Here is an 18,157-nt window from a genome sequence, read left to right as displayed (position 1 = left end):
ATCAGTTATAACTCTAGGTCAACACTCTTGTTGTTCGAGTTCGTTGACAATCTTTCAGCTGTCCATCGTGATTTGAGAAAAGTTCCCGGCCAACCGGAAACACCCATCCGTAGGACGGACCTATGGCCACATCCACCGCACTTTCCTCAGGTTGTTTTAGTTATTTAATTACCTAACACATTTAGTTGGATATGTACAATCAACTTCTTTAATTAGCCCGTTAGGCACTGTTTCTTTCATGTAATCATATCACTTGACATAGAAAAACAATGTCAAACAAGTTCATTTTTAACAAGTTATCATATTTATCTTTGAAATACATAAAGTCCAGCCCGTAGGCTTATCCAAAATCCACCCAAAGGCTATCCAGCAAACCACAGGGATCACTAATCCAAGATTCCGCTCGTAGACTAGTATGCAGGCCTCGAGATCTGTTGAGTGTTGAAATGACTTGTTTTTTGGCTGATTTTTGTTGTTTTTGAGAGCTGAATGGTTGATTTTTTGAGATGATTGATTGATTTAGAAGTGGTTTGAGAGTGTTCTAGATGATAATGATTGTGTTTTGGAAGTTCATGATGTTTATTGGTGGTTCTGTGATGTTCTGATAGGTTCTGATTGGTTCTGTATACCTTCTGTTTTGGTCTGTTTTGGTCTGTTTTGTTCTGATTGTCTTCTGTAAGGAGGGATGGAGTATTGATTGATGAAGATTGAGATCTTGTGAAAGTTTATTGAATGGTTTGTGAGAGTTTGGAATGATTTGAGAATGAGTTATGTGGTTTTGATGACCTTCTGTAACCTTCTGTAGGTCTTCTGTAGAGCTTCTGCTTCTGTTCTGTTTCTGTTCTGTTCTGTACTGTAGCTGTTTTGGTACTGTTCTGTAGACTGTTCTGTATGCTTCTGTAAGTGTTCTGTGGAATGTATGTGTGACTTTGGGAAAGTTTTCTAGCCTTGGAAAGAGGTGAATATAAGTGCAAAAGAGCTGAAAGAAGTGGAAGAAGTAGCTGCCAAAGACTCAAGTGAAGACTAGAGTGAAGTGACAGTAGTGAGCTATGAAAGGACACTGTAGTGGCTCTGGTGACTCTTCATATCAGACATACCTCTTGGGAGGGGTATCCACGACCTAAGAAGGATTATTGAGAGTGATTTTGAGAGATTGTAGTGAGGATATGATGTATTATTGATGGAGAGAGAGAGAGAGAGTCAGAGATAGCCAATTCTACTCAAACAGAGTGATTGTATATGAGAGATTGAGAGAGAAGACTATGAAGATATTGAAGATGAATACTATGTGATGTATTTCCATTCAAAGATGGTGTATTCCTTTTCTTTCTTTGTTCTATTGATGGATTTTATGAAGATGTTGAAGAATATGGTTGATTCTATCAAAACCGTGGGAGATCTACATGATGCTGCATGAAGATTTGTTGTGTCTGGTGTTCTTTTCTTCATTGTGATCATATGAAACATGATAAACAAGCTTGTTGATGTTACAAGATAGATTTTCTTACAAGAGAATTCCCTTTTCCTTGGTATTCCTCTCGGGGCTCCATGTTTTTGGTGCGCAGCCGGGGAAACTTGCCAACAACAAGCACCAAAAGAGGCTGAAAATGAAGGAAATGGCATTGCCAAGAAGAGAAGAATTCAATGGATGTTTGTAAAGTTCCTTCTTCCATTGAAGAGTTGGAATTTCTCATAATCAAAGCCACTTTCCACAAGAAGTTCATCCCACAATGGCGGAAACACATCACCATCATGATGCATGCTCTATGTGGTGGACAGTTTCCTCTTCCTATTGAAGCCGCAGAAACTTGCATCTTGGTGGCAAACTGTTTGGGAACGAACTGAAGAGCAGAAACAAAGAGAATGACCATCCATGGAAGATTTGGCATTCATTGAGAAGTTTCCAGATAACATCAAGTGGGAGATTGTGAAGAAGCTTCAAGAGTCTTGGTCTGTAGAGGTTCACGGGGACAAGAAGGAAAAAAGTTGGAATTTGTTCGTGGATGCTCAACAGCAAGATACATGGGATGCTTGGTGTACTGATAATCTTCTGTTTGTTCAATTAGTAACCCACTGGAAGTTGGTAGACAGAGTGTTTTTCACAACATACACTGTTGAAACTATCAGAAGCTGGCATTACTATGATGATGGCACCACCACAATGCTCAGACGTATGCATTTTGACACCTTCCGAACCGAATACCTTCCCCTGTGCAGTGGCATGAAAGCAGAATTCAGGGACGTTGAAAAGAAAGAAGTAGAAGAAATGTTGGCAAGAGAGTCCTCCAAAGACTGAAGTCTTCTGTTAACCCTCTATGGAGCACTAACAACATAGTGGAGCCACACCCCTGATGAATGATACAATAAAGAGGCAAGCGCTAGAACGAGTCCAGAGGTACGTGAGAAGAGAGAAAGCAAAAATCAGAGCCGAGAGCGAGCTCGCAGCAGAAGCCGCCTTTGACGCCCTTGCGGAACTCTTTATAGAAGTCCCAATGGCACATCAAGCCCTTCCTCCTGCTAGAGGTCCACTTCCAAGCCAGATCCGTCCTGGAAATATTGATGACAGGCCAGCGAATGTAGTCCCATTGCCAGTTTTTAAGGGAGAGTACAATGAAGACCTCGATCTTCATGAAGCAGAGTTTATGGTAGCGTGTGTGGCTAACAATGCTAGAACCCCTGAGCATTGGTTAGCGATATTCCCCGCCACTTTCAAGGGCGCGGCGTTTCAGTGGTATGAGAGACAAGCAGCAGTAACTTTTGGCACATGGGACGACCTGAAGTTGGCATTCCTCACTAAATTCAGGCGTGAAGGTTTTGAAGAGCGGATGAGAGAGGAATTTATGAACCTAAGTCAGTCCTCTGGAGAAAGAGTAGAAGCTTATGTCTCACGAATGGAATCCATCCTGAAGAGATGGACTAACCATAATCTAGATGATGGCATTCAGAAGGGGGTGTTTCTCAGAGGATTACAACCAGAAGTCCGTAAGTTTGTGGAGCTACAAAGACCAGCCACCCTGCAAGCTGCAACAGAAGGTGCAAGACTGTATGATGAAGTGGAAGCTAGACTAGCAATGAATACAGGAAGAGGAGTCCTACCTCCTTTGATGCCATGAATGATGTATTCACCAAATGCAGTCCCAGGGACTGTTCCCTACCCCTACCAACAGATGTCCCCGGTATCACAGTACAGTGCACCAAATCCACAGTGGCCACAATCCATGCCTCAAATGATGGTTCACCCACAACAACAATGGTCCCAACCAATGTCCTCAATGTCAAATCAGCAGCAACAGTGGAATCCTACCAACTGGAGCCAACAGCCAACAGTTCAAACAGGAGCTCTAAATCAGAACCAGAACAGAGACCCCTCTGTACCAGCCCAACCAGTTTATGCAGTGATTACAGAGACTCCTCAAAACCCTCCTGCTAGTGCCTCAGGAGGTGAAAGCTTGAAGGATTATTTATCCAACTCAGTTGCAAACATAAAAAAGAAGTTGATGGATGTGATTACAGAGCAACTACAGACGTTGAAAGTGAACACAACGAGCATATCCAACATTGCAGGAGCAGGAAGAGATGTGATGCGGTCAAACACTTGGTGTGGTAAATGTCATCAAGCAGGCCATTTAGCCACTGAATGTACACGAAAACCAACCATCCTTGGAGCCTTCTGTTCCTACTGTTTGTGGAAGAACCATACAGAGGACATTTGCTCTCTGAAGGAGATGCATGATAGGAGAAGGAAGGAAGAAGACGCAAGATTTAACTTGCTGGAATCCAAAATGACAACACAAGATATTGGACCCAAGCCTAGAGAGTTTGGTCCTAATTTCGGACCCAGAAGATTTCCTTCTCAAAGTTACAGAGGAAGACAGTCTGGCAGTGGTCAGAGATCAGAAGTGGAATGTTACAGATGCGGAGAAAAGGGACACATCTCACCAAATTGTCCAAATCCTCGAAGGTCAGTGGATTACAAGCCCTTATGCAGTCGATGCAAAGGAGAAGGCCACACTGCTAAAGATTGTCCAAGCCCAGCCCCAGTGAAAAACAGTGCTACAGATAGTCCAGCCAAGGCCCAAGAGCCTACCTCCAATTTAGCAGAATTGGAAGTTGCTGCCATCACGTGTGCAAAGCAGAAGGAACCACCTATCCAGAAAGAGAATAACCCCCCTGCCAGAACAGTGAAGTTCAATCTTCCACCAGAAGAACAGAACAGAACAGAGCCTGATAGTGCCGTATAGAGCCCTACAGTGCCACAGAGAGTTACAGAGACAGGACCAGAGATCCAGGATACAGAAGAGGAGGAAGTGCCACAAGTGGCAGAAGAAGTTCCCATGATGCCTTTGTTGGCAGAAAGAGGGAAAATGAAAATGGGTGTTGCCCCATTCCCTAACCGGTTAGAGAAGCCAGTGGATCCTATTAAGGAATACGATCTGGTCAGAGATCTAGATACCTTTAGACCAAACCTCACATTCCGAAAATTATTGATGTTGTCTCCCAGTTGCCGGAAAAGGTTCAAAAGTATACTGACAAGACGACGTGGCTTAAGGATTGCTCCTTCAATAGCAACAAAGTCCAACAAGGCTCCAGAGCCTGTAAAAGAAGTGGATGTAGCTAATGCTTTCCTAGATCCAGGTACTCCAGAGACTGGCGTGTGGATAGAAGGCTGCTTCATTGCAAATGCACTGATTGATGGTGGTTCATCAGTGAACATTATGACGGATGTTACAATGAAGGATTTAGGCCTACAAGGAGTGCAACCCACCCAATGGCTCATCAGACTGGCGGATTAGAGTAGAATCAAGCCTTTGGGCATTCTCCCATATGTGAAGACTACAGTGGCTGGAAAAGATTATTGGCTGACCTATTTGGTGGTGAAGCCAAACTCTTATGGTACATCCTATCCTCTGTTACTGGGCAGACCATGGCTTTTTGAAGCCCGAGCAAGGACGGATTGGTTCAAAGGAACTTTGACCTTGGGCAGAGGACCCAACAAAGTGGTGCTGAAACTGTATGGTTCTCAAAAAGGACATGGCTCCACCTCCTTGGAATTATATTCTGACTCTCCTAATGAGGTTGCGGATGGAACATCAGCAGATGAAGATGTTGTCAAACAGATCCTTCCAAAGAAAACAGTGGCACATTCCTTAACAGTGGATATTGTAAGCCGACTTCCAAAAGATGCAAAGCCGTTATCAATGGGTGAATACTTCTTGCCTGAACCAGGAATGACTTCTGAAATCACTTCTGACAGTGAGATAGAAGCATGGATGTATTGCTCCCCTTGTTACATGGCCATAGCAGAGACAGAGGCAGAAGAGGAGACAGAGAATCTGTTCTTCTGTTACAGAGCTCCTACAGAAGCAGAAGCAGAAGCAGAAGCAGAAACAGAAGCAGAAGCAGAAGCAGAAACAGAGACAGAAGAGGTTGGGTTTGATATGGACGAAGAAGATTATGAAAGTGAAATGGAAGGGTCTATCCCACCTGAAGAGGATATATTTGAAGAAGAAGTTCTAGAAGTATCAGAAACAGACAACCTCATGCTATGGGACAGAATGGTGATGGTACCATTTGGTCTGGTAAATGGATCTTCTCATATGCAAAACCTGTATAAAAGATGGATTCAGAAGAACAAGCCATCTTTTAGCAGTGGTTCATGCCATCCTAACCCATCCTTGCCAAAGAAAGATGATGATGATGCACCGTGCCAACAAGCACCGATCCCACCAACCCAACAGGTGTCAGAGGGTCCCTGTTATGTGACGTTCTTGGATGTATCATCAGAAGATGAGTCTTCAAGCCAAGAGGTAATTAATTTTGAAACCAAACCCGAAACGACTCTTATCCCATTTCAACATCTCAAGGAGCAACCTAAGTCTCCACCAAAAGAAGAAGTTGGTTCTAGTGGGACATCAGAAGAGGACATCACTCCCTTGAAGGAGTTGGATCTGTACCTAGAAGCAGTCCACGGGACCTTCATCCGTGAAGTAGAAGGTGAAAGGCGGTTAACCTTTGTGGATGCAGAAGGCACTGAACGGCACTTGAAAGTGGGTAGCAGCCTCCCAGAAGAGGAGCTGTCAACCTTGTACAACTTGTTGAAAGAAAATTTGGATGTGTTTGCGTGGTCCTACAAAGACCTAAAGGGGATTGATCCCACAATATGTCAACATCATATTGACTTGGAGCCTGATGCCAAGCCAGTACGGCAACGACAGAGGCGAATGAATCAATTATTCCACATTGGTGAAAGCAGAGCTGCTGAAGCTTCTGGAAGCCGAGTTCATCTATCCAGTGGCAAATAGTGAATGGGTTTCACCCATCGTGGTTGTACCCAAGAAGAATGGCAAATTGTGAATATGTGTGGATTTCCGAAAGCTTAATTCCAAGACGAAGAAGGATCATTTTCCTATCCCTTTCACAGACCAACTGTTGGACACAGTGGCAGGACATGAGCTTTATTCCCTTTTGGATGGATTCAGTGGATATAACCAAGTCCAAATCGCAGAAGAAGACCAATCCAAAACAACCTTCACCACAGAATGGGGGACCTACGCTTACCGAGTGATGCCATTTGGGCTCTGCAATGCCCCTGCTACTTTCCAACGAGTCATGATGGCCGCATTTCAAAATCATCTGCACCACTTTATTGAGGTATATTTGGATGACTTTTGTGTCTATCGTTTGATCCGTGAACATTGGGAACACCTGGAACAATGCTTTGACCGATGCCGGGAGTATGGGATTTCCCTCAACCCCGACAAATGCATCTTTGGGGTCTCTTCTGGAGTTCTGTTGGGCCACATTGTCTCTGCACAAGGGATATCAACAGACCCTGCAAAGATTGAAAAGATCGCAGCTCTGGCAGCACCCACCAACCTCAAACAGTTGAGGGGATTCCTAGGCCATGTGGGTTACTACAGAAGGTTTATAGCCCATTTTGCGACAAAGGCAACTTCCTTGCACAAGCTTCTGAGGAAAGACGCAGAGTTTACTTGGACAGAAGAATGTGACAAAGCCTTTCACACTCTGAAGTAGTGTTTGATAGAGGCACCCATTTTGCAACCTCCTGATTGGACGAAAGAGTTCCATGTACACACTGATGCATCAATTGAAGGTTTAGGTGCTGTCCTCTACCAGAAGGGCTCCTCGAAGCTGGATCAACCGATCTATTATGCAAGCCGAAAAGTCACTGATAGGGAACAGAACTATACAGTGACAGAGCTGGAGTGCTTGGCAATGGTGTTTGCCTTAGAGAAGTTTCGCCATTACCTCCTATCTACCCAATTTAAATTTTATGTGGATCATGAGGTCCTGTCCTTCCTGATGAACAAAGCAGATGTGAAAGGACGTATGATGAGATGGCTCCTTTTGTTCCAGGAGTTCGACTTTGAGGTGATTACTAAGCCTGGCCGTTCCCATGTTCTGGCTGATCATCTGTCGCGTATCCCACAAACTGCAGACGAGGAGCAGGATGATCCCGACCTTCCTGATGCTTCCCTATTCTTGGTAGAAACTGTAACTCCCTGGTATGCAGACATTGCCAATCTGCTGGCAACCCAACAGTATCCTCCTGGCATTTCTAGTCGGGAAAGGAAGAAGCTTATCCTAGAATCAGCCCCCTACACCCTGTTAGGCGGTGCACTGTACAAGAAAGGCAAAGATGAAGTGATTAGAAGATGTGTTGCAGGAGAAGAGATTGGGATTGTTCTGAAGGCTTGCCATGACGAGCCATGTGGTGGTCACTTTGCAGGAGAAGCTACAGCCAGGAAGGCTCTGCTAGCACGATATTGGTGGCCTACAATTCACAAAGATTCCTATGATTACTGTAAAAGATGTGATGCTTGTCAAAGAATGGGGAAACCCACGAAGACAAGTGCCATGCCACTGCAACCTATTCTTCCTTTGAAGCCGTTTGAGAAGTGGGGCATTGACTTCTTAGGTCCGATCGATCCTCCTACCAGAAGGAAACAGAATAGATACATCCTCGTATGTACATATTATGTCACAAAGTGGTGTGAAGCTAAAGCCCTAAAGCGCGACGATGGTAACAGCGTGGCCCTGTTCATGTACGAGAATATCATCACCCATTTTGGCAGTCCCTTAGAGCTGGTAAGTGATAGAGGCACGCATTTCCTTAACAAAGTCATGGAAGAGTTGACAGAGTTGTATAAGATCCGCCATTGCAAGTCCACTCCTTATTACCCCAGAGCCAACGGCCAAGTCGAAGTCACCAATCGCATCCTCTGCTCGATTCTGACAAGAAAAATTGCCGCACATCGTCGTGATTGGGACGATCGACTTACAGAGGTCCTCTGGGCGTACAGAACCTCCCATAAAGAAGCAACATGACAGACACCCTTCCAGCTGGTGTATGGTACAGAAGCTGTTTTTCCTGTTGAACTGGAATTACCCTCTTTGAGAGTGGCCATCAAAGAGCGTTTGGGGGATGATGATTCACTGCAACGCCGTCTCTTGCACTTGGAATGTTTGGACGAAATTCACAGGATGGCTTTACAGTGCATGGAAGCCACGCAAGCTCAACGTAAGGCTTACCATGACAGCTTCATCAAGCACAAGGAGTTCAAAGAAGGTGATTTGGTCCTAGCCTATGATTCATGCTTTGGCAAGTTTCCTGGCAAGCTCCAACAGCGGTGGATGGGCCCCTATAAGGTACTTGCCGTCAACCCGAATGGTTCTGTCCAAGTGCAGACCGTTGATGCCTCTGATGATCCCTTTCTGATCAATGGATATCGCCTGAAGAAGTACTTCCCTCCTTGGGGATCTTGACAATTACGGTCACTTGATCTTTTCCCTCGTTGGCACGGCACTGTACTTGTTATGATGCTACTTCTGATAGCTGTTCTTCAGCCACTTCTGATGAGGTGGACGCAACCCTCTGTCCCCTCAACTCCACCCTCCAGCCTTGATCTCTTATCCTCTATTTTCCATCAGCGATAGTGGCGAGGTTGGTCTTGATACATGGTCTTTCTACCATTCCCTTGTTCAATTCGAAAGAAAAAAAAAAGAAAAGAAAAAAATATACATATTGGTCATGGGAGAAAAGGACTTAGGTCCCTGTCATGCCGACCTATTCTTTGAGAAAAGGTGGAAACACCCTCGGGAATAGGGAAAAAAAAAGAACAAAAAAGAAAAAGAAAAAGAAAAAAAAAATTGTTATGAGAGAAAATGAAGAAATTCCCTGTCATAGCAGGCCTCGTTCCAAGCAAAGGTGGTAAACACCCTTGGGTGAGAAGCTGGCTGTGAAAAAAGGTGGTAACACCCAGCAGTCCAGAAAGTGGATTCATTAATTGATATCCCTAGGATCCAATTCCGAAGCTACCTTCCTTGGTACGCTGTGTCCTGGGTCTCTTTGCAAAGTGACTACGTGTCCTCTGGCAGACAACATGTTCCTATCCAATACAATATTCGATTTGATGGCTACCTCCCTGGGTACGCCTCTTCAACAACTGATGACGCGATCTTCATCGACAACTCCTTGAGTGACCTGAGCTTTCATCCTAACCGGATGGGGAAGTGAGTAAGGCTGCCCTCTTATAACTATCAACAGAGAGTGAGACAAAGGGTGGGGCGAGAGACCAGTCTTTTCCCTTCAAATCAAATGAGAGGTGAGAAGTGTGAATGAAGTGTTGCACGCACGGGATGGGCCTCTCAATGCACAAAGCACAATTTGTTTCTGTGCACTGCACCATAAGGCTCCCTGGCCTTCCTTCTTGCACCGTATGCCGGCACAGGGCGGGATGCACTGTTGCACCATCAAATGCGCACAAGGCATACAATCTTTGCACAAGTGACTGTGAGGATTATATCAATGGGTTTCAGGAAACGGCTGCCCTTCTGTATCTATCAACAGAGAGTGAAACAGCGGGTGGGTTGAGTGTGACTGGAGTTTCTTCAATCAATTACCGAGAGGTGAGATTGAGGGACGTTACGACACTTGGAGTCAGGTATGTTCCCGTTTCCCTATGCACCCACGGGATGGGTCTTTGCTGTCATCACAAGACACATCACCCTGTTCTGTACACTGTACTGTAAGGCTCCCTTGCCTTCCTCCTTGCACTTATGCTAGACGGGTTGGACGCACTAATGCACCATCAACTGTGCACCCTGGCATACTCCTTCTGCACCATTCCTTCCTGGTCGATTCCTCAACCGGGTATGAGATATGGGTTTCAATCCTTATTCCTCGGGTGATATTAGTCATGGGGCGAGTGACTGTTCTTTCATTTCGTTTGAGTGATTGTGAGTTGAGTGCCACATTCCTCATCATCGACGTATTTCTTGTGATTCCTTCCATCAGCTACCTCCATGGGTGCTACTGCGTGGTCCCTGCCATGACGAACGTGTGCTGTAAAGATGCCTTGGTCCCTCCAGCACCGACAACCACACTGGACGTGCCATCGACACTCAACCTTGATTCTTGCCGAAACGGGCCAAGTTTTTCTAACCCTACAACTTCTGTTTCTTAGTGATGTTCATGTTTTAAGTGTGGGGAAGTTAGTGGATGGTCTGTGGCGTGGTCCTAGGTCCCTGTTGCTCGGTTAACCCTGTCCGTTAAGGTCTTAAGTGTGGGGACGCGTCCCTGCGCGTCTACATTGCATACCCTTCTGCATATGCCTTAACCTGTTCATGCATGTATGCCATGCCTTGCTTTTACCCTAATGGGATCCCTTCCCACCCACCCGGTTATGTTCCACCCACCCTTGGGGCTGTTCCCTTGTAGTTTTCCTTCATTCCCTGCTTTTGAGGTTTTTCCATGTGAATGCACCCTACGTTCACCGAAGTCTCAATCCCACCTTATAGCCCTGTTCCCCCCATTGAACTGACCATTTTTCCTTTTTACCTACCCCTGTTCCGGTGCACGGTTTTTGAGTATTTTTTTGAAGCATTTTGCGTAATTTAGCCAGTTTTCCATGTGAACGCACTTTTCTTGCTTCGAAACTATGTTCTGACATCCTAGCTCTACCAACCACTTTTCCCCTGATATTTTTCCTTCTTACTGCGCCTCATTCCGATACACGGTTTGTCCATTATTAATTTTCCGGTTTTTAAAGACTTTTTCCTACGTCTTTTTGCTATTTTTTCATGTGAACCTGCCCTATTTGCATCGGAAATCCAATTTGATTTGACAGCCGTGTCCCCTGTGCCGTCCCCCACCTTTTTCCTTTTTCCTCCACCCTTTTTTGACTTTCGGATTTTTACGTATTAATTTTTAAATCAGTTTTCGAGCGTATTTTTGGCGTTTTTCGCATGTGAACCCCTCCTACTTCCACTGGAACTGCGCTTTAACGTGATAACCTTGTGCCACCCCTTCCTGCGGACATTTTTTCTTGTTACTGCCTGTCTTTCCGGTGAACGGTTCGTCCGATATTAATTTTCGATCCTATGTTTAGGGTTTTTTTTGGGTTTTTTCCATGTGAACGCGTCTTATCTCAGTCGGAATTATGTTTTGATGTGATAGGATTGTCGGGCACATCTTTTTGCCCAGTTTTCCTTTTTTCTACACCTCATTCCGATGCACGGATTTTTTGCTATTAATTTTTAATTGCGTTTTTTGGTTCGTTTTTGGTGTTTTTTGCACGTGACTAGCCTTTCCCCCCCGGAACCTCCGTCCTGTATTTTCCTTGTTTTCCCCCTGTCGTTCTGTCCACTTTTTGTTTTTACGCTATGTTGTTTTGACGTCCGGATTGGGAGTTATTAATTTTTCTTTCTTTTTACGTTTTTTCTCACGCCCATTTTGCGCATGAACGCGCCTTTTTTCAAAATTACGCGTCTTAATGCGCCCCGGTCGTGTCCGCATAACCCGTACCGTCATCCCAACGTCATTTCAATCCCGTCATGGCAAATTTTTTTACCCCGCCCCGCGCATGTGCGCGGGACGGGGGTACGCACCCATCCCTTCCCACCCTTACCCTTCCCTCGGGCACCCCCTATCCCCCTTGGACCCCTACCCCGCACATCATCCTACCCCTACCCCTACCCGCCCCCTACCCTGCCCACCTGGCCCTTCCCCCCCCAACCACCTCTTTCTCTCTCTCCCTTCTCTCTCCCTCTCTCTCTTTCCCCGACCTGCTGCGCCCTCTCCTCCTTCTTCCCCCCCGACCTGCTGCGCCCTCTCCTCCTCCTTCTCCCCCGACCTGCACCTCTTCCCCTTCTCCCTTCTCCCTCTCTTCCCTCCGCATGCCGCCCTCCTCCCTTCTCCCTCTTTTCCCTCCGCCGTCCGTCCTCCTCCCTTTCCTCCCCCCTGCCGTTTCTCTCTCCCTCCTCTTCTTCCTCGCCCGCCCACGTCGCCTGCCCGCCTCCACCTCCTCTGCCGTCGAAGCTGCCGGCCTGGTCGCCACCGCCGTCGGAAGTCGCCACTGCCCCCAGAAGCCGCCGCCGCCGCCGCCGCCGCCGCCGACACGCCTCCACCTTCCTCTCCCTCCTCCTCCTTCCTCCCTGTCCCCACAGGTGGGTTAATTTAACCTAACCCATTAACTAATCATAAATAAGTTAACCTAACCATCATTAACTAAACCTAACCCTAATTGGTTTAACCCCCCCCCCCTAGGTTAAACTAACCCTCATGTAGTTAGTCTAACCCCCCTAGGTTAACCTAACCCCCCTAGTCACCCTAACCTAACCCCACCCACTAACCACCTAACCATAGTTAACTTAGTTGACTAACCTAGCCTAGTTGACTACCCAACCCTGACTAACCTAACCTGACTAACCTGACTTGACTTGGGCAGACTAACATGACTTACCCCCACTAACCAGACTTATTTGACTTATTCCTACCTGACTTATTTGATTAATGTGATTTAGGTGATTTAATTAATCACTACATTAATTTTTCCATAAAAAAAATTCAGAATTTTTTTTAAAAATTCCTTTTGCCTTTTGCCAATTTTTGGGAGTTTTTCCGGTGGAAATTACTCACCCTAAAATTTCTGAAAATTACATATTTCCTCATTTAACCCCCAAATTGCCAATAAATGTAGAAAATTCATTTAAAAATAGTACAAAATTCTAAAAAAATTCTATGAAATTCTCAAAAATTCCCCTCACCTCCCTTGCTCATTTTCCATATATTCAACCATAAATAATCACAACTTCACACCAAAATAATAATAATAATAATAACAATAATAAAACATAAACATAAAAATAAAAAACCAACAAAAATCAAATCCACACATCCGCTAAGGTGTTTTCTTTGTTGTTTCATCAGTGATCTTTACTTTTCCTTTACTGGATTCATTTCTTTTGGGGGACTCTTCCGTACGCATTCCTGCATTACATACACACCCCTTCCAGGTATTTATTTTACGTGCTTTATTTATTTTTATTTTCCCCCTTAATCACACATTAATTGTTAAAATGAACCCTTTAATTCACCCATAGTTTCCACGCGCATTCGCGCTATACACACATACTTTTAAAATAAAATAAACCCGCCGTTCACTTAGCACGCGCTACGTGCGCTACAGAGGCACTTTAAAATTTTAATTAAAATGAACCAGCCGTCACAAGAGCACGCGCTAGCAAAAAAGCGCTCCACATCACTTTAATTTGTAATTAATGAATTGCATTTAGAGACCCAGTCGGGAATCGAAGTCCGGGAATTGAATAAAAGCACCGCTTCACCTAATAATTGGTAATTTAAATTACTAATAAGGAACCGCCGTTTTCTTGTTAAGGTTTATCACCTAATAAAAATTCACCCATTTTTAATAATTGATTAAAATCAACCCTTCATTAAATTAATTCCCCCTCACTGCACTTACTTCCCCTTTTTAATGAACCGTTTCGTGGGATGGGTATGCACAATCATTAGTGTTATTTTCCATGGTCCAGTCTTGGTTTATCACAGATATAGTTTTGATATGTGTCGGATGTGGTCTTGTTTTGGTTTCTTGTCTTAGTTATGGTTACGGGTACGGTATGCAGTTTTTTTTCTTCTGTTGCCTGATATGGGGTTCTGGGTGTTTGTCTAATGCATCGCATGAAGCTTTCGGTCGCATTTGTCTCAAGGTCATGTCAAAATTTTTCTAGGATGTGGTTTGCTTGGGGTTAGTTGGTCGAGTCACGTTTTATTGGTACTTCTCTTATCCTTGGTTTTTTGTCTGATGTTTTGCAGGCATTCTCCTTGATTGTCTGTGTTTGTGGTGTGTCTATAACCATCTGAATGGCGCCTTCTCATGCTCCTCCCCCTATCCAGTACGTCCCATTAGTTAGTAGGGATTACTCTTCCCTACTTACTTTTGAGCCTCTTACGAAGGCGGGACTTGCTGCTTTTGTGGCCACTCCTTTTCCATTGCTTCCAGAGGATCCGTCGTTATGTGATGAGTTCCTGGCCTCTTACAGCAAGAAGACAGGCGTAGTCCAAGGAATGTCTATGACTTTGACATCTCGAGGCTTAGGGAAGGCTCTGTCTCTTCCCTTCAAAGGTGAACCTTTTGTGACCACTCGTCAGCTCTTCTCTAATGAAGAGATTCTCAAGATGTTGCAGAAGCAGACAAGGGAAATCCTCGATGTTAAGAAGGTGATCAACTCTTCAGGAGTTTCCTTTTCTATGATCACTGATCCCATATGGAAGACGATGTGTCAGTTTCTTCAGGACAGGTTTATGCCTGCCAAAACGCCATCCCACTATTTGTCCAAAGAGCTTTTTACAGCTTCCAGGATGGTGCTGAAAGGAGTTGCTATTGATTGGAGCACATACCTCCTCACTAAAATGGATCAGCATTTTGTTAAAGTCACCAGGGGTAATGTTACCAATGTTACCTACGGATCATATTTGTCTGCCTTCTTGACCTATTCAGGTTTACAGAAGAGTGTGCCTCCACCTCCTCCATCAGATCTAGTACCTCCTCCTCCACCTTCAGAAGAGTCAGCACCCATTGACATTGAGGATGATGATTCTCCGCCTCCCTTGGTCATACAGCGCAAACGCTTGAAACGGGTAGTGGATAAAGCCCCTTCTGTACTTCCCTCAGTACCTATCCCTGCTACTTCTGGCAGTAAACTCCCTGGGTATCTCACTTGTAATAACCTGTTCCGAGCACATCGAGAAGGATCCTTGGAGATCTCAGTTCCTTCCCTGAACAGTCTCGTCTCAGGAGATGCCATTCCTTTCCTCTGCAAGGATATTCAAAGTTCCATTGAGTTGTCAGTGACAGCCTGTGTTCAACAGCTGTACGCATCTTTCTATGAAGAGCTCATGCAGTCCAAAGACCAGTTGCATAAGGCAACATCTGAGTTAGCTTCTGCTAAGGATACCCCAGCAGATTTATTTAAGCAAATGGAACAACAAACCCAACTGGTTGCCACCCAAAGCGATGAGATTTCTTCATTGAAGACCCAGTTATTAGAGGCTCAATCACAGGTTACTAGCCTTTCAGAGGAGAAGGAGAGGATGTCCAGAGAAGTGAAGGAATTCCACGCTATCTTAGATGACAAGCTTTTAGCTTTACAGATTGCTAATGACACAGTGGCCAACCAAGCCTCTCAAATCCAGCAGTTGCAAGATTAGCTTGCAAAGTCCCGCTCTGTTCCTCCAAGCCCTCCTGTTCCATTGATTCCTTCTCTTTCACAGCAGGATTTGGCTGTCCTACAAAGACAGGCTACTTTGTGCCCTCTATTCCAAGATAAAGTGGAAAGATTGCAGTCCAGAATGGACTTGTTATGGTCTACCTTTGAACAGTTTCAGGAATATGTCTTACCAGACCATTCTTTCTTTGTCCACTACCACTTACAGAAGTTGGTCTTCTATATGAAGCTTTCCATGATGGATTTACCTTTTCCAGAGGATGGCTGGAGTGGGGCTTGGTCTGCTGAGTTGTTGATAGAGGTAGTCAGAATGGTCTTTGAAGATTCTATCACGCCAGACACCATGTTGATGTCGTACATGTATCTCCTAGGCGATTTGTTAATTCCAGATGAGGTAGATATGGCATGGTATGTGGGGGATGTGGTCTTACAGGCTGTTTTATATGTCAATCATTTGGAGTTGCGCATAGCTGACATGTTCCAAAGTTATTCCTCCAAAGTGGCTGATTGTCAGGATAATTCGTGGCATCCCATGATTGATTCAGTGGTCCTAAATCAAAGACAAAACACAGCTCCTACCTTTGCCCAGAGTACTAACCAATTGAGGATGGATCTCTTAACCTATCTTTCCAAACATAATCCATTTGATGCTACCTTCTTTGATGCCTATCATAGACGATCTCTCTTAGGACCTTCTGTTCCTACCCTCCTCTATTACCAACAAATGGCTCACCGCTATGCTATATATCTTTCCCTTTGTCAGTCTAATTCCACCACTATTTTACCCCTTCTTTTCCAACCTTCATCTTTCCCTCAAATTCCTATTTTCACTTACTGTTCCTTTATTGAGGATAGGGTATTTTCCCCTTCTCCACCTTGTTCTTCACCCCTCATTAATGTACCCTCCACATTTCCTATTTATCAGCTAACACCGTTCCTTAGTGATTCGTTACAAATTTCTGCCACTCCTTCTTTAACCTTTTCTTCCTTTTATGATTTTTCCTATCCTTCCCTACATCCACTTTCCCTTATTCCATTACCCTCTCCTAACACTTCCATATCTCAACCACCTCAGTTGGTTAGTGACCGTGACGGGTTTGATAATCAGATTTCTAGAAGAAGGGGATGGAGTTCGGATGATTGCCTTACAGGACCGCATATTAATTGGCCAGTAATTCCAGGAGAATGGACAGCTTCCAGTCAAGCTTATCAGAATTATGTTCATTTTGCCCAGCAGTATTCACAATTTGCAGATCCCTCAGTGAGATTAACTGCTCACTTTGCTTGGTACCTGGCGTATATGCATAGACACTCTCATACTGATTCAAAGCCTATTCCAAAGTTGTGCATGAATGTCAATGTTAGCATTGATTCCCAGCAGTTGGAGATATTGTATTTTCATGCCCTCTGTTTGTCTAGCAGATACCTGGTCCTGTTGGAAAGGATGTGCTGTCTCCAATTTTTTCAAAATCCTCCCAAAAACTTTGTAGATGAATCCTTATTTATGGATCGATTCCGACAGCATCAATCTTTTAAGAGGGATCATCTTCATTGATACCTTTCCAATGTATGGTGGAAGTTTTTAATGCAAAACTCTCTTTTTGAAGGAGTCATTCAGATGGTTGTGTTGTGTATTAGTGTTTGTGTTGTGAGTTCATTTATGTCAAACGAACGTGGTGGTTTCCTATTGGATTTTGTGTACGAGCTACGTTTTGGAGATTTGTGGTGATGGGGTCGTGGTTGCAGAGTTGAAGTTGATGCTGATGAAGACGAAGAAAACTTTTATATCCTTTACAAATTTGTTGTGATTTTTAGTTTGATAAGAGGTGTTAATTTCAAAAGGGTTTTCCTTTCTTTGTATTTTTTCAGAAACAGGTTATAAGTTGGGGTCGTGGTGGATGGATTTTTTTTGAAAAGACATTGACGATCAAAGTTGAGCTTTTTCCTGAACTTGTATTCCCTTTTTCCTGGGTCGCGAGGACGCTTCCTTATTAAGTGTGGGGATATGTTGAGTGTTGAAATGACTTGTTTTTTGGCTGATTTTTGTTGTTTTTGAGAGCTGAATGGTTGATTTTTTGAGATGATTGATTGATTTAGAAGTGGTTTGAGAGTGTTCTAGATGATAGTGATTGTGTTTTGGAAGTTCATGATGTTTATTGGTGGTTCTGTGATGTTCTGATAGGTTCTGATTGGTTCTGTATACCTTCTGTTTTGCTCTGTTTTGGTCTGTTTTGTTCTGATTGTCTGCTGTAAGGAGGGATGGAGTATTGATTGATGAAGATTGAGATCTTGTGAAAGTTTATTGAATGGTTTGTGAGAGTTTGGAATGATTTGAGAATGAGTTATGTGGTTTTGATGACCTTCTGTAACCTTCTGTAGGTCTTCTGTAGAGCTTCTGCTTCTGTTCTGTTCTGTACTGTAGTTGTTCTGGTACTGTTCTGTAGACTGTTCTGTATGCTTCTGTAAGTGTTCTGTGGAATGTATGTGTGACTTTGGGAAAGTTTTCTAGCCTTGGAAAGAGGTGAATACAAGTGCAAAAGAGCTGAAAGAAGTGGAAGAAGTAGCTGCCAAAGACTCAAGTGAAGACTAGAGTGAAGTGACAGTA

The 18,157-nt window shown here is 44.2% G+C and overlaps 1 non-coding gene across 1 annotated transcript; it reads left to right on the top strand.

The window, feature by feature from the left end:
* The first annotated feature begins 17,438 nt into the window (after positions 1 to 17,438).
* On the top strand, positions 17,439 to 17,506 carry LOC148035193 (small nucleolar RNA SNORD36). Its single transcript, XR_015691254.1, has one exon. It is a non-coding gene; the product is annotated as a small nucleolar RNA SNORD36 (small nucleolar RNA).
* The last annotated feature ends 651 nt before the right edge of the window (positions 17,507 to 18,157 follow it).

Source organism: Lygodium microphyllum, chromosome 6, assembly GCF_053477565.2.
Source record: "Lygodium microphyllum isolate KBCC chromosome 6, Lygodium_microphyllum_v1.1.10, whole genome shotgun sequence".
Lineage (NCBI taxonomy): Eukaryota > Viridiplantae > Streptophyta > Polypodiopsida > Schizaeales > Lygodiaceae > Lygodium > Lygodium microphyllum.
This window is presented reverse-complemented; position numbering and strand designations above follow the sequence as displayed.